Source organism: Salvia splendens, chromosome 14 (genome assembly GCF_004379255.2).
Source record: "Salvia splendens isolate huo1 chromosome 14, SspV2, whole genome shotgun sequence".
In the NCBI taxonomy this organism is placed as follows: Eukaryota; Viridiplantae; Streptophyta; class Magnoliopsida; order Lamiales; family Lamiaceae; genus Salvia; species Salvia splendens.
In genome coordinates, this window is record NC_056045.1 from 9,477,422 (window position 1) to 9,484,510 (window position 7,089).

At 37.8% G+C, this 7,089-nt stretch overlaps 1 long non-coding RNA gene across 1 annotated transcript; it reads right to left on the minus strand.

Moving 5' to 3' along the window:
- Positions 1-2,147: 2,147 nt before the first annotated feature.
- Positions 2,148-6,538, minus strand: LOC121763270. Its single transcript, XR_006042417.1, has 2 exons — positions 6,469-6,538; positions 2,148-2,705 (listed from the first exon to the last, which is right to left on the minus strand). It is a non-coding gene; the product is annotated as an uncharacterized LOC121763270 (long non-coding RNA).
- Between the last annotated feature and the right edge of the window lie 551 nt (positions 6,539-7,089).

A 7,089-nucleotide genomic window follows, 5' to 3' on the forward strand; every position in this document is an offset into this window, starting at 1 on the left:
TAATACGATCGAGATGACATTTTAGAGGGTTGGTTTGTTACCACGCCTGGGTTGAGTCTTATCTAGACACGGAACTAAAAGGGACCTATATTATCTTGACTGGTAAGGTGGTCTCATATCAGAATGACATGGTGTACGTGAAATGGGGATCAAACTATTTGAGTGCATGCGAAAAGTGAAAGATTACTAAAAATGGACAAACAGTGACTGAACCGAATATCCGACCGAACTGGCTGACGAACTGCCAGATCCACAGAAAGCTAGTAAAAGTAGAAGGACAAAAGGTAAAGTTGGCTGAAAAGTGTAAAGTGGTCCCCCAAATCAGATCTGGATGTTATCTTCCCCAACAAGTATGCAGAAATTGTTAGAGTTTGTATACTAGAAATCACATTTCGAGTGATTGAATACTGTAAAAACTCTTATTTTATTTTCCAATGAATGAAACAGATTATTTTTATCATAATGTTGTTATGTTTAACATTTAATGGATGCTTATTGCATGTTTAAATGTATAAGTAACTTAACAAAGTCTAAGTCTTTTTTTTAGTAGACCAATTGTGGGCGACGTCCACTTTAAGGTAACACGGTTAGTTCTAAACAAAGAAAAATAAGAATTTCACAACCCAGATAGGCCTAGACTACCTATCGTGAAAGGTTGCAATGTCCGTCCACATATTTCTAAGCCTTACTGAAATAAGATGACATTGGTGTGGTAGAATACTGAATTGGATCTAACAGCGAGACAAGTCTTTATGCTATCTACTGAAAGACGAGGTCTTGATAAATATTTATTTCTTAATCAATGTACGTTAGCATTGAGCATAAGGTATTGATTATTCACTACTTTGACTTACCAAATGGTGCGGGTTTTTCGCAACCCAATAATCCTGGTATATTGGGTAGTGGTGATTAATATCTAGCGGTGCTAGGATTGCTACTATGTTGAATCGCGCACGAGGTGAGTCTCATTTGATAATGTCCCCAAAGGAGCTTGAAACAATGCTTTATTATTCGGAACCTAGCTAGTTGGAGTTTGATTACTCTATGAATAATAAATAAGCGTTTATTGCTTAATCTACTCTTGGAAATTAATAAGATGTTAATTAATTAAGTTCATAGTAGACACTAATTAATTAATGGACATTTCTATCTTAAGCGCGAGAAATGAACGACAAACAATGGAAACCCGGATTACTTGTAATTTCGAATTTGGATGAGCAGTGCAATATTATTTCTGTAGTGGCTGCTAATAATATTCCAATATAAGCTTGTATTAAATTGTGGTTCAATTTAATTAATTAAAAGCTAATTGGGGGAGGTCATATCCAAAGCATTCCATAGATCCCTGACTGGGCCCAATATGTGATTTAATATAAATAGGAGAATTAAGGAGACAGAAAATACACTTATTATTTTCCTAAAATTTTCGTCCCTCTCCTCACACACATAGGGGACGATTTTTCCCCTTCTTTCCTACTCAGTGAGGGATTTCTGTCTTTTTTTATTTAAGTCGTAGTATTCTAGTGAGATCAGCCCACACTGATATTAGCGTACAGTCCGTGAACCAGTCAGTAGATCCGTGGTTTAGTACTCAAGATCTTCACGTGGAGAAGGGGCGAGCTATCTTCGATTCTTTGGAGAATCTTCAAGGTAAAATGGCTAATCCGTAAAAAAGCATGTTTTAGGTTTCAATTATGATTCAAGTTATGAGCATGATACATGTGATAATTGCGCGAATAGAATTTATTTAAATAATATGCTAAATATATCAGAATTATTATGTAATTGATTCATGATGCGCTTCCGCTGCCAACCCCTTCAAAAATTGCAGATGAGCAGAAACTCCATGAACAACATCTTAAATTAACGCTTTCCACAATTAAGATCTGAAATTAAAATCTAAATTGAGATGATTGAAGGCGGTAATCCTAAATCATGCAAATTGACTAACATGCCAGGTGACGAAAACTACGTTATTACAGATTTCATTCATCTTCTTCAAATCAAACGACCAAACACTTAGAATTTCACTCGGTAAAACTAGATCTAAACTATTCAAATGAAGCCATGCTCAAATAGTTGGAATTTAACGCTAAACTACTCAGATCTAACTAATCTAGGCAGAAAGAAAACATCTACAACCGAAAGATGAACAAAAAACAAGTTTAACTTCATTGCGATCAGATCCAAAACACGGCGTACCAAATCCAAGTATCAAATGACGATCAACAAAAGAGCTTCAAATAACATAAGCAATACTACAATTTAAACTACGGAAAGCAATAAAGATTGTTTGGCCCGCGGGCGATGAAACAACTAACTTCCTCCGACTACAATGTCTGACTAGAACGACCGTGAACTCCCTCCGGCAAAGTACCAGAGTCTTCAAGTGATTATTGACTAACGGCGGGGAACGAGAAGTGTCGGAGCTAGCCTCCGTGGTTGGAACTTGGGATTTCCTAGAGAGTCCCTTCTTTCTTCATGTGATCTCCTATTTATAGGGTGGTTTGCCCTAATTTTTAGGGCCGCTTCTTCATGTGAAATGTCGTTTTTTCCCTCTTTAATAGTTGGTCATTTCCTAGCAATCTCTCCTTCTCCATATCGAGCTTTATGTTATGCATCCTGACCAGTATTGCACCCTTTTGGCGTCCATAATTTCCAATTGAATCCTCTGATGCCTCTCCTACTGACTTGTACCCCTTTTCCTGCACATTTAAGCAACTTTCTTGGATGAAGGACGCCACAACGAGTATTAAGAAACCATTAAAAAGTTAGGATGTGGAATGATTGACTCTACGAATGACTATGTAAATATCGTTTGATAAGTTGAACAAAGAGAACTCAATAAATTAAAATTTGAGAAAGAACTCAAGACAGATAAAACTACCAAAATAATATCATAAAATATTGTGTAATTTTTGTACTCCACATGATGGCCTTTTATAGGCACTAGTTTTAAGACTAGCACGAAAAAAAAACTAGAAGGAATAACTTAAGAGGAAACCCTAATCTGGTAGAAGGAAGCACAACGAATATCTTTCCATTCAACTAAGGGTGTGTTTTGTATGGCAGTTAGCGTTCCTTAAGAAAATTTGGTGGGCATGAAATGGTAAACTTTATCTAGGTTACAGTAACTGCACCGCTTATTTGGTTTCTCATTTTACATTTCTTGATTTTCAGTATTTGTTGTTTGGTATCTGTGTTACTACAAAGTGAGCGAGAGAAATGTCCTTTTTACGTATTCACTTACTTTTCTTGTATTTACAAGAATATCATCCAATGACCTAATATATATTTAGAACGTTTCACCATTTTTCTCACACAAGCTGCCGCACCTTGTTGACGAAGCAGCTGACCTCTTCAACAGCACAACGCACCGCGTGTTTCCAGAAGGAGGTGAGCTCGATACAGATTTATACTCGCAAATAGTCAATAATGTTGTCGTATTGGTGTTTGATTTGTTCCTATTTTGTTTTCCCAACCGACTTGTTGTGTAAATGTGTTTTTGGTGTTGTCTTTGTGATATTTCGATATGTTTGTTTTGTTGTTTTGTTTTGTATGCATCCTTTGAAAAAATGTTAGCTCCTTCTTTGAATGAATGACACGGCACTACATTCACGCTTAAAATGCTTACTACGCCTGTATTTTTGTTGTTCAGTATAATGTCTGACTCAAGGCCGTCGAAGTTCTCGTCTGATGATATGATGGGAGCTAACAGTATGTTGGTTTTTCAATTTATGTTTTCCATATTATGTATCATGATTCTCGCCTCCTAAAACATTCTGTGAGTTTCAATTATTGACATGTGTCTGTGTTTACGATGAATATGTGGTGAATAAATATCTTGGTCGGGGACGAAGGGCCAAGGGGGACTACACTCGTAGGAGCTGGACTGATCGTGAGGAGGAGACATTGGTACTCGCATTGAAGGAATTGGTGGTGAATGGCTGGAAATCCGACAACAGATTTAGGTCAGAGTACCTATTCAAGCTAGAGGATGCTTTGAAACAACAATTTCCCAAATTTGAAATCATAATTAGTCCGCATATTAATTCAAAGATAACCGTGTGGGAAAAAAGTACTCGTATTTGAAGGATATTCTTGGTCGTACTGGCATGGGTTTCAACGTGCACAATGACTACAAGATTGAATGCAACGATGATCAATGGGACCCGATTGTGAAGGTGGTTGTTCATTTAAACTTTGAATCACATATGCACATTCCGGCTATGTAGTAACACATTGCTTTAATATTCTTAGGCAGAGCCTAATGCTCTATTTATGAAGGGAAAGAGTTGGCCATATTGGAAGCATTGACATGTTATTTAAGGATCAGGTTGATGACACTATTGCTGAGGAAATTATGGAAGTTGTCAACAATTTGTACTCGCAAAACAATAACAACTCCAATGGTGGTAGGCCCGACCAGTCGATGAGCTTAGGTAATGAGATGCCTTTCAACACTCTAGAAGAGAATGCTACTCTAGAGGATTTTGGTGACAACACTGAATAGAGCACTCATCGGACAACCTCTACTAGGAATGGCAAGAAGCGGAATAGCAAGAAGCGGAATAGCAATGACAACGTTGAAGGTCTGATTGAGATGCTTGGTAAGATGCATAATTACACCAACACCCGACTTGACTCCCTCTCACTAAGGATATGGTATGAATTTGATTTAAGCAAGGCTCGTAAAGATGTGTATCACCTTCTTGGCCATCTTCTAGGGCTTTCTCGCAAGCAAAAGTTTGATATTGGTGAAATAATCCTTCAAAAGGTTAAGCATCTTGATTTCTTTCTGGGTATGCAAGACGATGATCGTGTGGCATATGTGTTCCGCACTCTAGCGAAGTACGAATGAGACCGTGGGCGGTGAGTCCCCTTCTTTTTGTTGGCCGGCATAGTTTGATATTGATGAAGTAGTGTCACGACCGCACTTTCTAAGGATAGAAAGCCCGGTTGATCGCGACTAGGGGAGGATGAAAGAAGCGGGGAAGAAAGGGGAAAAACTGTGGCACAACTGAAACTTGAACTGAAATAACTCAAATAATATATATCAGAGTGCACGATACAAAGAGCGCAAACTCGACTTTTACATTGCAGCGGAAGAGTCAAGAGCAGATAACGTCGTGTATGGAGACATGTCGCATCCGAGTACTATTCTATCGAAGGATCTTCATCGTCTATGCTCAACACCGCCCGCCGTCATCACTGCTCAACCTGCACATTTTTAAAACATATGCAGGGCTGAGTACTTGGTGTACTCAGTGGACACGTGCCGAAATATATTTTACTGAAAAACTAGTTGTGTCAAGCCACTCTTTGAGTGAACTCGGGGTTTTAGGAAAAGTCCGAGAACACTAAAACATTTTCTTTTCTTTTCTTTTTTTCAAAAGCGATCTTTCGATCTATTTTTTTTGGAACATATGCCATATTTGACTAACTCCTGGGGAACAGAAGCCCACTAACCTCCTAGTGAAACGGAATTCACGAAACTCCTGGTGAACCGGAATGTTTGGGCTTCAACCGCTTACAAACCCGAATTCACTAACTCCCGGTGAAACGGAATGTATGGGCTTCAACCGCTTACAAACCCGAATTCACTAACTAAAACTCCCGGTGAAACGGAATATATGGGCTCACCCCACTTACAAACCCGAACTCACAAAAACTGAAATTTTTGGTCTAGTAGGGACATCGTCCTTGCTAGTCAGTCGGATAGGCAAACGTTCAAAACAAAACATGGCTTGACATAACCTTTGCAACTTTATTTTTCTATAAAACTGTTTTTAACATAACTCATATTTCTTTCATCAAAAGCCGAACTCAAAACTTCCGAAACTTCCTTTTCCTCATAAACATACTTACAAAACTCACTTCTATCAGTCAAAACCGAACTCAAAACTTTCAATACTCCCATTTCCTCATAAAACACTCTTGAAACATAAACTCATTTTTCTATCGGTCAAAGCCAAACTCAAATCTTTCAAAACTTCTATATCCTCGTAAACATATTTGGATCAAAACTCATTTTTCTCTATTGGTCAAAGCCAAACTCAAATCTTTCAAAACTTCTATATCCTCGTAAACATATTTGGAACAAAACTCATTTTCTTTCTTCAAGCCAAACACATAACTTTCAAACTCAATAAATGCTACACTTCATAGGCACCAATGAGGCAACACATAGCATCATATAAATCACATCACTTTCACTTTATGTAAATAGCACTTTTCATGATACTTCACATTAAATAGCAAGCTCGCACTTAACATTATATCTTAAATAGAAAGCCAATAAAGTACTTTTCATAAAAACTGCACTTTAAACATAAAACTCACAATCATATATCACAATAGAAAGCCCGTAAAATATTTTTCGTAAAAACTGTGATTTTAACAGAAAGCCCACGTAACATCTCATAATAAATAGAAAGCTCACTAAAATACTTTAGTTCGAAAGCCCACCTCGTTCGCTTAAAACTCCTTAATTTGATTTTTCCTGACTCCGACCTTAGCTCGCGGAGATAACCTTTTTTAAAAAACAGCACCACTTACTAACAAGACTTAAGAAAATTCTTAAACTTTAATTAGAATTAGAATGCATGCCCTAAATAATCATGGCCCAAGAACTTAATTATAATTCTTGGACAAGACCAAATTAATTTAAGCCCAAGCTCCTCCGTAAATTAATTCCATTCGGCATATCTTCAATTTCCTATTCTCCGGCCCAACCAATGCAGCCCAACTTCACTTCTCTTCCCAAGCATACACCATTTCCGGCACAATATAAATTCCTCAAATTACTCCTCAAGAGGCCCAACTCAAATTAAATCCTTGGCCCCAGTCATCAAAAGAATTAGTGGAGTAGGCCCAACTCTAAACAATGACCCAAGATATTTACTCCACTCATTCGGTCAAACAATCCCCCACACTCTACTTCCATCTTCAAAAATTCATTCCCAATTTAGAGGAAAACCAGCGGCGCCCGCCTCCGCCATACTTCGAATCTCTCTCTAATCCCATTCCTCATAAAACACTCTTGAAACATAAACTCATTTTTCTATCGGTCAAAGCCAAACTCAAATC